Genomic DNA, 13,501 nt, shown 5'->3' on the forward strand with positions numbered 1-13,501 from the left:
TAAGTAATAGTGAAAAAACATTTTGGAAGTGACAGTGAAGATTTAAGAGACTCTACACTTTGTTCTTACCCAGCTCTACTCCCGTGTTGTTGGGGGTTGAGGTAGTGTGACATACATCCTTGTTTGACAATTCAAGTTTATGCCCGTTATCCTGGTGTAACGCTACCCCCTAACCCCCGCCTTCTCACTCTTAGAAGTTTCTTAGTTAACACTCTAAACTGTATGGTTATCCTAAGTTTAGGAGCTAAACAATGATCTCCTTCGAGAGGAAAAGGAATCAGATCTCAGTTAAGGCAAAACTATGGGAGGAAGATAAAAAGGACATAGGTAAGTTTACTGGAGGAGGTTTTCCAGAGGGCATATTAGGAAAAAATTGGGAAGGAGGAGAATTGGAATTCTTATTTAATAGTGTCTTAGCTCAGGCTGCTATAACAGGGTACTACAGACTGCATGTCTTATACACAACAGAAATTTATTTCTCCCAGCTCTGGAGGCTGGAAGTCTAAGACCACCCACCAGCACGGTTAGGTTCTCATGAGGACCCTCTTTAGGGTTGCAGACTGTCAACTTCTCCCTGTGTCCTAACAAGGTGAAAAGATCAAGAGCTACCTCTAAGGTCTCTTCTTACAAGGGTACTAATCCCCTTCATAAGGGCCCCAACCTCATGACGTAATGGCCTCCCAAAGGCCCCACCTCCAAATACCCTCACATTGCGGGTTAGATTTCAAATCTGCATTTTGGGGAGGACACAAACATTCAGTCCATAACAAATGGTGTGTATTAAAAAGGAAGGAAAGAGTTGAAGAACGGGAAGTAAAGAAACAAAATCAGTAAAGGAAAGAGAGTCTGGGAAAGGAATTAAAGATACACTGATTTCTCTGATCAATATTACAAACAGAATTATTGATAAGTTGCGTCTCCTTTAAAAAAAAGTTGACCTAAATACTTGCCTCATCCTTACGGCAAGCAAAGCAAGTGTTCTTCAGGCAAAATTTCATAGAGGAAGTAATAATCTAATTAGAGTCTATTCTCAGAATATTTACATTCCTGTTTGTTAAACGTAGTTGGTTTTCAGAAAACAGCTAGCTGAGGTAAACATTCAAATTCAGAATGTTTATCCACGCGAGATATTTAAAGCTGCACCCATTAGGTGTTTCCTGTTGATTTTTAAGACCAGTATTTTCTCTCTACCTGCAAGATCAAATATCTCCTTGGTAAAGTTTTCCTCTTATTCCCTCAGGCAGGTTTAGTCACTCTCTCTTCAGTGCTCCCTTATGACAGGTACACTTCGAAACACATTGGCTGTAAAGAGAATGATGTGTAAGTTTCAAGGTGAGCTCCTTCCAAGCCATAGAGAGGATCCTACCGCACGTCCACATATTTATATGTTCTCGTGAAATTGCAAACATAAGATTTGGTTGCATAAGTCACATTTCTTTCCTCTCTGCCTTCTACTTGGCACTTTTCTAGTGTCCATGGTTTGGGGGAAGCTGCAGGCATTCCTGGAATCTGCCTAAGGGGATATGGTGAGTATGGATTAATGGCCTATACTTACATGTTTCCTAGTCACTTCCAAATGCAGCTGTGTTGTTGCTCGCCTACCAGTTCCACGTAGAAGTGGCTTCCAGCTGCCTCCTGTGCAGGCTCACCCAGCCTTGGGAAACACCCCGAAAGTACAGATCAGAAGTTATACGGTGATATGTAGGCATCTTTGGGTCAAGTCTGTGCATGTGGAAGAGGAAGAAGGATGGATGCAGGGTCTGCCTTAGTGGCAGAGAGCCTCCTTGGCCGACACCCTCCTTGGGACAGCCTGCACCCAGCGACTGAGGCAGGGGAGGGAGGTGGCCTCTGCAGGGCTTTTTAATGGGCTACACACGGGGTTAGCAGAGGCAGTCACGGGCTTGCTCTGCAATTCTACTTGTTCTTTGGCCCAATTCTACTACCTTTCTTTCCCTTTCAGTTGTTAATCTCTAATAAACATCTCATACCCCAATCTCTGCCTCGGCATTTGCTCTTGCCAACTTGTGGCATTCATCTTAGTTTGAAAAATTCTGTCAAAAGATAATTTCCAGAAAATGGTAAAATCATGACTCTGATACAGACGTAAAAGTGACCATATACATAGTAAAGAACTTATTTTAACTCATGGTATGACACAGAGTCTGAAACCGTTCAAAGTAAAAGTCAAAACAGTACAAAACAGTATAGAAAAAAGGTAGGCGTCAAGATAAATTGCAAATGGAGACAAAATTAGCTTTTCCACAGGGTGGAGGAAACCAATTAAATCACTTCTGGAGGAGACAGCATGTACACTTGTCAGTTACCTACAGTTTATAAAGAATTGAAAAGTAGCTCAAAGACAATCAACAGGGCTGGAAGATACTAGGAAACATACATAGTTTTCCACTGAAACACACCTTTTTGGGGTACATGTCTTATTTGCAAAAGTGCTTTCTATCCCACCTCCCTTTTACTTTCAAAAGAAATGTTTAGTCATCAAATTCTGTTGGGCTTTCAGCACACATATAGACAGCTAAAAATGCTTTTTATAAACTTCCAAACAATTATGGATTAAATAATAAGAAAAATTTAACAATCTTAAATGGCTATAAATGAGTCCCTATAATTGAAAACCAAACACGATCAATATTTGGTCTAATATCTGCTCTGTTATTCAAACACAAGCTTTCTACTAACAGAAAGATAAACCTAAGCACACCCATTTGAACAATTAAATACAAAAATATTATGATCAAACTTAGCGTCTTATAAATACGGAATTACATATTGACTAAAACAGAAAATATGGAATATAGATACATAATCTATAATAATATTGTCAGTATGTGGATGATCTAGGAAGGAGGTTTAGAAATGTATAAGATTATGTCTGACTAGACAACTCTTCAGGGCCCCAATTCATTTGTTCCTCGCAATATTGTTACAAATTCACAAATGAGACCAGGTTCTGTTGAAACTTACATTTTCAAGTTTAATTTTTAAAGTATAAATTCTGTCATAATTAAAACTTTTAGAGAAAAATTTAGTCTTCTGGAAATTTGTGGATTTTAATATTAAATTTTATAAGGTGGGAAATTGTTCATACTGGGTATTTCATTAATATTTTGTAATATTAATGCTTACATTTTCCAATTTGAATGTTTGAAGTGTAACAGTAGATTTTAAGTGATTGATGTGAGTAATTTTAAATGATGTGTTGGGTATTTTAAGGATGCTATTTATTCCTTACAATCCAGTGATGTGTATGGGTGGTTATTTGTACAATTCTTTCACATTGAGTGAAAGAATAGAGTTCTTTGTATTCAAGAAGATATTTGGAAGCTTGCTCTTTAGAGCAAGCTTTTGTATCTTAGATACAAAATTGATCTCAGAAAACACTAAGAGAAAACAGGCTGTATTGTTCTTCCTCAAAGTGCACAAAAGGCAGTGAAACAAGTGAACTAGAATATGGTAATTATTGAGCATGTGGCTGGCACCCTTAAGAAGATTAAGCCACAGAAGAGAAATGCTTTTCTGGGGATGAATTTTCGGAAAAATCTACTAAGTGGGGGTGGGGAGAGGGTGGAACACTTCTGCTTCTACCTTGCACAAAACAAGCCATTTGGGTAATCTACCAAGTCATGTTTCTCGATTTAGCTTATAGAGCCTGGAGAGATAACAAATAGCTATGAGAAAAAGAAAAAGAAAGAAAAGAGACAGGTTAAAGGAAGACAATAAAGATGCTATTTCCAGAAGATCTCCGACATGCCACGATTTGAAAAAGCAGAAACCTATGAATTCCATTTAGTTTACCGGGCAGCCTCCAACAACGAAGATGAATTAAGACTCAGGAAATACATGCCCTTGATATTAATTCCCTCACAGTTATCTTTCTCTCAGAAACTCCTTGGAGATCAGAGGCTAAGACCTGATCTCTATATTCATGTTTCTCTGACTTTAAAATGTATTTCTCTCTGCTGCTCCTCAGACATGGACAACTAAATCTGTAACGCAAATACTCAGAATGCTAGATTTTGAAAGAAAAGAAACAAAGCAAAACCTTTATTCTAGATTAATATATATTTGTTAAATCAGTAACTTCCATGGCTAAACAATCACATTAGAATTTATAATTGTCATTTTAGAGTGGATATAACTTGCTGGCATGTGAAGCACCCTTGCATTGGCCTCAAATGATGCATTTTTGTTGACTGACTCTATTATTGATGAAAACATCAAGAAGGCTCTTCACTGGGTTGTGAAATATTGTGACTATTTTAAGTTGCTCTGATTCTTTTTGCTCCTCCAACCCTCCTATTTGACAACACCAAGCGCTATAGTGTGAATGTTTGTGTCCGCCCCAAAATTCATATGTTGAAATCCTAACTCCCAAGGTGATGGTATTAGGACGTATCTTTGGGAGACGATTAGGTCATGAGGGTGGAACCCTCATGAATGCGACTGTGCTCTTCTTCATAAAAGAGGCCCTAGGGGCTTCCCTGGTGGCACAGTGGTTGGGAATCTGCCTGCCAATGCAGGGCACATGGGTTCAAGCCCTGGTCCGGGAAGATCCCACGTGACATGGAGCAACTAAGCCCATGCACCACAACTACTGAGCCTGCACTCTAGAGCCTGCGAGCCACAACTATTGGGCCCATGTGCCACAACTACTGAAGGCCGAACGCCTAGAGCCCATGCTCCGCAACAAGAGAAGTCACCGCAATGAGAAGCCTGCACACCACAACGAAGAGTAGTCCCCGCTCGCCGCAACTAGAGAAAGCCTGCACACAGCAACAAAGACCCAACGCAGCCAAAAATAAATTAATTTAAAAAAAAAAGAGGCCCTAGAGAGTTTACTGACCCCTTTCCCCAGGTGTAGATACAGCAGAAGTCAGCAGTCTGCAACCCAGAAGAGGGCCCTCATCAGAACCTGATCACACTGGCACCTGGATTTTGGACTTCTAACCTTCAGAAATGTAAGAAATAAATATCTATTATTTATAAACCACCCAGGGTACATTTTTGTTTTATTATAGCAGCCTGAACAGACTAACACCTCAAAGTATTTCCAGTCCAGAAACAGCTATAACTCCACTCTTTAAAACAGTGGAATAATGAATTTTAATTATTTGATACTTATAGTGGAAAGCCTCCTGAGAAGTCCCTTTTTAAAATTATTTTACTGAAGTATAGTTGATTTATAATGTTGTGTTAATTTCTGCTGTACAGCAAAGTGATTCAGTTATACATATATATTATACATATATATTCTTTTTTTAATATTCTTTTCCATTACAGTTTATCGTAGGATACTGAATATAGTTCCCTGTACTATACAGTAGGACCTTGTTGTTATCCATTCTATACATGATAGCTTATATCTGCTAACCCTAACCTCTCCCTCCATCCCTCCCCCACCCCCCTCTCCCTTGGCAACCACAAGTCTGTTCTGTATGTCCCTCTGTGAGTCTGTTTCCGTTTTATAGATAGGTTTATTTGTAGCATATTTTAGATTCCACATATAAGTAATATCATACGGTATTTGCTTTTCTCTTTCTGGAGAAGTCCCTTCCTTTAAACGTAAAAATGCATGTATTATGTTAAATCACCTAGTTCACAATATATACTAATTATTATTATTAACATGGCCCATGACTTAAGAATAAGTATATATTATGAGGAATAAGAATTTTTTTTGGCTCACACATATGCATATTTATCATAAGCACAGTGAACTGTCCTACTTCAAGCCACGTAATCATAAAGCAACTTTATCATTGGGACTCCCACCACACCTTGAAATTTATTCAGTGGGACTATGTCCTTCCTTGCACGTGCCTGCGAATCTATCCTGAATTGACTTGACTTCAGTTTGGTTTTGGTAATTGAAATCCCTATGGGCATTTTCCCATTTCAATTCCAAAATTAAGCAAACTTTATTTTAAGTTGAGATTTCATCTCTTCCTCTAGCTGATTTCTTGTTATCTTACTGCCATTTCTGCTGTAAATAAAACTGCTTCACTCATTTAAGGAATTTTTTTAGCATCTCTTTTGTACTAGTCACTGTGCAAGGCAAACCAGACATGACTGGTCCCTTCTTTCAAGGAGCTTACAGTCTGGTCAGGGAATAATGGCAATAAACATTTAAAGGCAAGCAAAAATGAATAAATAACTGTCATGAGATACACAAATGAAAGAAACACATAAAAGCTGTGATTAACTTCTCTGTAGGGACAGCCAAAATCTCACGGTAGTCTCTGTAGATATTCCCATTCCATCTTCCTGGAAGAATCAACAGTGCTTATTCCCCATAGTACAACTAAAACTGGGCTCTGAAATTTAACCACGCTTTATAGAAGGGCTAGTAATAATAGCCGGAGTATTTCACTGGAATGAACAACCTCCGACAAAAACTGGTGAGTGTTAGAACCCAGGGGACAAAGGCTATGTGCAGAGTCCCTATACAGAGTGAGGGTCAGTTTCCACCCATGTGAAGCTGCAGGCATTTCTACATGGTACAACCTAGGCCCAACTGCCCTTTGGACCAGAGACCAATGCCTGTATGGGATGACTGATACTAAGTCTATCCTCTTCCTTCCGGGGTATGTACTCTCACCATTGTGAACTGATCAGGACATATACAATAACGCACATCACACATCCAAAACCGAGGTTATTAAGTCTTTAACAACACTAATCTTACGACAAAACCCACTCACTCTAGGTAGCCCTTCTCCAAATCCAACTTTGTTACAATATTCGCTCTGTTATGAATAGGAAAGATCCTTCCCGTGAATCCATCCTGCTATATTATAGATTTAGAACAATCTATCCTTTCAGGAAATTCTTGGGCAAAAACACAAAGATGTCCCAAGAACAAATAGCAATCTTCAGACAAAGGTCGACACAAATCCAAATTTAAGTAGAAAATATTTTCTTAATATTCAGAGGGACACATGATTTACGTTTATATGTGGATTCAAAGCCTCTGATTTAAATCAGTTCACCAATGATCAGGACTTGTAAGAACAATGCAGAGGGAGTTGCTTTATCATTCCTTATCCACAGGGTATCATCAAAGGGTGACTTTTTAGAACAAAGTAAACAGCTCCCCTAAAGATATTTAAGTGTCTATGGTGAAGGGCAAAAACTGCTTATAAAATCCTCAAACCACAATTTTTCCAGTCCAGATCCATCAGGTACCCGACTAAACACGTTTAACTCTACACACAACTGAGCCACGTAAGGCCTGAACTCATATTCTATCTTTGTGTTCTCAAGTCTAGTCAGTATCCAGCTGCAATATTTTAGAAAAGCCTGAGTGAAAAAAGCAAAAGAATTGTCTATCAAAGTTCAACCCCTTCATAGCTTCATGACAAAGTTCAATTCTTTAACCAATCAAAGGCTCAATTTCATCACCTATATGTTTTCAGTATGATACTACCTGCTTAATAAGTTGTTGTGAGACTGCTTAGCACATTATAAGTAAGAGCTATTATTAGTAGTAGTTGTTTTAAATAAATTATATAGATCTGATTATAAGTAGCTTCATAAGGAGTCAGCTCCAATCAGGTAACAGAGAATCAATCTGGGGAAATCAACGAGGAACCAGTAAAATGATTTACTCATAATGAAGAAACTACAGGCAGGAAACCCCACAGGCATGACTGGCAGGTCCTCTGACTCTGCTGAGGTTTGTAGGAAACATTTTTAAGGCTAGTGATAACCACACACATACTCTTTGTTATGGAGTCTTAGCTACTTTTTGTTACTTTATAGCAATAGGTTCATCCTTTTATATTAGTAGACATGTTGGAAAGTCTTTTAAAACATGGCCTTATAGAAGAACTTTCACTTGCAGACAAGCCTCAGATCTCAGATCTGTCATAATTTTTCAAAATTTTAGATTTTTTTTTTTTGGCCAATTTTAGTAGACATAGGAAATTTCACAGATGGTAATTATATAAATGATGGATGTTTTAAAATACACATATTGACAAGGAGAAGATTTCTTTTTTTTTTTAAATTTTTTGGCCGTACCACATGGCATGTGGGATCTTAATTCCCTGACCAGGGATTGAACCCGTGCCCCCTGCATTGCAAGCCTGGAGTTTTAACCACTGGACCACCAGGGAAGTCTACAAGGAGATTTCTTTATGTCAAACATATTATAGCTCCTTCCTCTTCCCATCTCGTTTCCTCTTAGAAATAAATGTTCCATAAGCATTTAGGATAAAAATGGATGACTGGGTGATGGCTACACAACAATGTGAATGTACTTAATGTTACTGAGTTGAGTTGTATACTCAAAAATGGCTGAAATGGTAGATTGTTATGTATATTTTACCACAATTGAAAAAATTAGATTACTGGGTATAGAAGTAATAAATTCCTGTATAAATATAATTGTGCTAAATAATGAAGCCCTTATTTTTAAATTTTTAAAATACTGAATTACTTCAGGAGGGATAGAGAAATGATAGAGAGTATCATCATCTCCCTCCTTTCTCTTTCTCTCCAACCAGCTCTCATCAGCTACCCCTGCCCTCTTCTTCGAGTCCAATCAACCTCACAAGATTAGCTGCTGGGTCTCTTTCTTCCTTTTTTTTAACACTTATTCTGGGTCTTTGAATTGCTGCATGCCTCTGGCTGAAATGGAGGAATGAGACGTTAGATGAGGGATTCCTCTGCTCTATGAAATTTTTGGTTGGTGTATGCCGAAACAACCAAACAGATTTCAATGCCAATAGCTTTGCTCATCAACAGCTATGGGTACCAGGCTAAGTTTACATTTTCAAATGTAAAGAAAAATGTATGCTTTAGTGGAAAACTATGGATTGTCCAGATCCTAGAGGATACCTCTTTGGGTTTTCTCATTCCATTTCTTGGAAGCTATTTTGCAACTGTGTAAATGTTAGCTGACAACGATGCAAAATAATTCTTGTCTATAGACGTACAAATTCTTTCCTGTCTGGCAGAGGTTCCATTGAACTTTCTCTTTCCCTCTTTGTGGAAAACCAGTTTTGCATCCATCGGCATATTTACTTCAGTATTCCTGATCTAGAAATGTGTTTACGCTTTGGATTCTCATCTGAACAAATTAAAACATCTGCCTGGTTCTGTCATTGGTTATGAGTTAAATAACATCCTCAACACCTGTTCATTTTTACATCTGTATGAGAATCATGATTTTATCGTTCTTGAAAATTATTTGTTAGTAAAGATAAATAGACATTTATTTGTTTTCCTTTAGACATAAGGGAGAGAAAAAGAATTTTTAAGTTTGTAATTTGTCCAGTCCTATTAGGAGAAGATTCACATTAGAAAGTTAATTCTGTAATAAGGATGATGTTATTGACTGAAGCTTTTATGTATAATAATGAATAATTGTCTCAAATTTATGTTGCTTCTATAGCCCCTTTATATTAAAAGATTTACACTGTGGCTCATCTGTTGCTAAAATTCCAAAAGATTGTGCACAGTGAACCACAGATAGTGTTTAATATTTTTCCTACAGAAAAAGAAAATTCCACAGCAAATAAGCTACCTGAAAAAAAAAAAAAGTGTGGTACCGATTTTGATAGCAGCTGGTTGACTAAAATTCAAACTATTTTCCATAAAACATTAGTATATGTTAGTTCTAAATAAAATATGTTGGTCCTTTTCTCATCTAAACATTTATAGACAGCACAAGTGTTTGTGTGCCCAGGTGTGCAGAGAGCGAGAACACATGGGGAGACGTTTTAAAAATCACTGAATTTCAAAAACCATGCATTAGTTTCCACATGGTCTTTAATAAATACTTTCAGGATGGATTAAACATTTCCTTACAAATGTCACAAAAAAATCAAGTTACTACTAAATATGTTAAGGAGAAAAAATCTGCAATATGTATTTTTGCAGAAACAATTGAGAAATCTGTTTACCTGAGTATCTTAGAACATATTCAAAACCCATCCAAGGCTTCTAAATATTTCTAGCAATTGTATACTTTTACCATGCTACAGCAGTCAAGATAGCTGGAGACACTGAGAATAGTAAATATTGAAGATAATCTACAATAAGCTTGATCATTAGCTGAGCCATAGGGAGGACCCTCTCCAGGATCTTTCTCCCAATTTCTCTAAGACAGGTGTGTTAGTTGTCCAGAGAAACAGAGCCAGGAGGATTTATTAGTAGATTTAGATTTACATAAACAAACCCATATACATATATCTTACATATCTATCTATCTATCTATCTATCTCTCTATGTATCTATCTAACTATCTGGAGATTTGTTATAAGGAGCTGGCTTACATGATTATAGAGACTGACAAGTTCCAAGATCTCCAGTTAGCAAGCTAGAGACCCAGGAAAGATAATGGTGTAGTTTCAATCTAAAGGCCAGCAGGATGGAGACCTAGGAAGAGCTAATGTTTCAGGTTGAGTCTGAAGGCAGGAAAGAACTGAAGTCCCAGCTTAAGGAAATCAGGCAAGATAAGTTTCCTTTTACTGAGGCAGGGTCAGCCTTGTTGTTCTGTTCAGTCTCTCAGATGACTAAGTGAGATCCACCCACATTAAGGAGGGCAATGTCCTTTACTCTGTCCTGCCAATGTTAATTCAATGTTAATCTCGTCAGAAACACCCTCAGAATAACGTCTGACCAACTGTCTGAGCACCATGTGGCCCAGTCAGGTTGACACATAAAATTAACCTTTTGCTCACAGAAGGTGAGCAAAACTCAGAGCCTGAGAGATTCATGTTAATACATCTTCTATAACAATATGCTCCCCAATTCTGTCCCTCTAGGTAAAAAAGGTCTAGAAAATTGACTTGCATACATAGTTTTCCCTGCCAGAGTTAACCTCTGGATATTCTAACATGCTTTGATGATCTGGGCTTGGAGTTCAGGTAGGATCAGTTGGTTGTGTATTTACATTTCATTTGGAATGTATCGGGTTGGCCAAAAAGTTCGTTTGGGTTTTGCCGAGAAACATCTTACAAAAAACCCAAACAAACTTTTTGGCCAACCCAGCAGAAAGTAATGTTTGCTTTCCCGTTACTCCAGAGTCTCTGGATTCTCTTACTTCAATGATTCCATAAAATGCTGATAAATAAAATAGTACTTAAGCTGGAAAATAATTTGAAAAGACTAAAAAATACACATTTCCTCATATAAATGAAGAATTGGGACAGAAAAACATATGATATATTGATATAAACACAGGTGAAATAGTGAGAATCAATATTTATATTACGTCTTATATAATATTAAAGATAGAATTCTAGGAACTTTTCATAAATTGACTTAATTCTCATAATAAGTGTCTTTGGTGGGCTTTGTCATTCCTGGTTCATAGAGAAATAAGCTTATAAGGAGCACCGTTGAAATTGGTACCTTGGGCTGTTTGATTTCAAAAACACCATGTTCTTCCCACTTTGTCATGTAGCCTCATTGCTTCTTACTTCTCTTCCCTTTGTCAAAACATCAAATATGGAAATCATGTAAAAGCTGAATATTAATGTGTTTATTATTTTTTCTGTTTCATAATCATGCAAACTCTTCTTTAATTGGGAATACTTAACATATGAATAGATAACACCTTTAGAGTATGTAAGTATGTATGTATACTCTAAACTTGGTTGTTGTGAATAGAACTTGGCCACTGCTAGATAACTGGTGAGATTAAGATGCTTGACTTAAAAATTGAGGAGCAGAACTTGTATCCATGGTGACTCCACAAATGTGCCAACACCTGGCAAAGCTCTCTCGGAAACATCCTGTCAGCTTCCTTCAGAAAAGCACATAAAAAAGAGGAACAGGATAATGAGAAATCCATTGAAAAGCAACTCATGAGTAATAGAAAATTAAGAAAATACAAGTAAACACATTTGCTCCCCATGTGCAAGTCACTGTGGAAGCAAAGATGAACAAAATATGATCTTGGCCCTCAGAGAGCTAACATCTTTGTAGGGAGTGATAAGGATGTACAGAAATCATAGTACACATTGAAAGTGGTGGGTGTTGTGAATTAAAACACCAAGTGCAAAGGTTCATTGAGGGGAAGAATTTGGATTAGGGCTTGAATGAATGGTAATATTTTTGAGGGGCACTGATAGGTAAGGGCAGTGAGAAATAAGGGCACGGTTGAACTGCCCAGAGGTGGAGGTGAGTCATTCAGGAATGTCACATGACATGGTTGCTCCCAGACCACCACCCCACCCACTGACTGGCACGTTTAAGACTTTGAAGTAATTTATTCCGCATGCACCAATGACCTTCATATGGCTAATTCTAATGGATGTATTTCAATTGTTATTCCAGCTGATGTGTCAGAAGAAATTGGGGCTGTTAGTCACTTCCTGAATCTAGATAAGGCTTCCTTCCTTTAGCTGCTTTTACTCCTTGGCATCTGAAAAGTCTTCTTATCTCTAGAGCTGCCCTCAAATTTATATGCCCATCACATGTCTGCTCTGAGCTCCCAATGTCACCACTGAGAGCTTTGATAGGCAAGTAAAAATCATTATACCTGAAAGTGAAGCGTCCCTCCTCCTGCATTGTAAGCCTGGGATGACTTTGGTGTTCTTTTTCAAAGCAAATAACATGATCATCCAACTAGTTGCTAAAATCAGAAATTCAGGAATCATCCTCGATATCTCTCCTGAACAACACCAGATCCAGTACATCCAGACTCATGTTGACATTTTCTCTAAGTCTCTCTCACATCCTTATCTTCTCTTGCCCTCCTTCACTGCTCTTTAGACACTATTCTTTAGCTTGTCTTGCTGTTTAGAACATACATTGCCTCTTTCTGCCTTGAAGACTTTGCATGTGTGGTACGTATCATTTGCCATTTTCTATCCCACCCACCCCACAATTACAAACCATTCATTTTCAGATCACAGCTCAAATACAACTTTGTTGATAGAGATGTTTATAAAACTCACAGATTAGATCTTTTTTCTTTCTCCATTATATCTTCTCACAACTCCCATAGTTCTCTTTTGTATTAATTATCACAATTGTACTGTAAAGGTCAATTTTGTAATTATTCAATTAGTTCATTAATCACTACTAGACTGTAAGGTACATGAGAACAGGGACAATTTGTCTTGTGCTAATGCATAATAGAATTTAAGTATATATTTGATGAATGAATGTAAGAATAAATCCTTGAATGAACTAGAGGCAGGGAGGCTGGAAAGGAGGCAGTGATCTAGGCTTGCACTGATGCAGAAGTGGGCTGGAATAGATAGTAAAGCTTTGAGAAATGATAAGAAAATAAAATACGCGTGATTATTTTTTTGGATGTCAGGGTTTAGGGAAAAGCAGAATCAAGGAGGACTCCTAAGTTTCAAGGTTGGTTGAGTTTGTTCATTGACAGCAGAGTGGAATACCAACCGGCCAAAGATACAGACCAAGGAATACCAACAGAAAGCAGTGGAGGCAGCAACAGAGAACCAAGAAACAAACAAAATTTGAAGGAAGAGAAAGTTTTTATAATGAATAATATAAATAT

Source organism: Aethalodelphis obliquidens, unplaced genomic scaffold (genome assembly GCF_003676395.1).
Source record: "Aethalodelphis obliquidens isolate GAN/ISIS:26980383/991018 unplaced genomic scaffold, ASM367639v1 scaffold27, whole genome shotgun sequence".
NCBI lineage: Eukaryota > Metazoa > Chordata > Mammalia > Artiodactyla > Delphinidae > Aethalodelphis > Aethalodelphis obliquidens.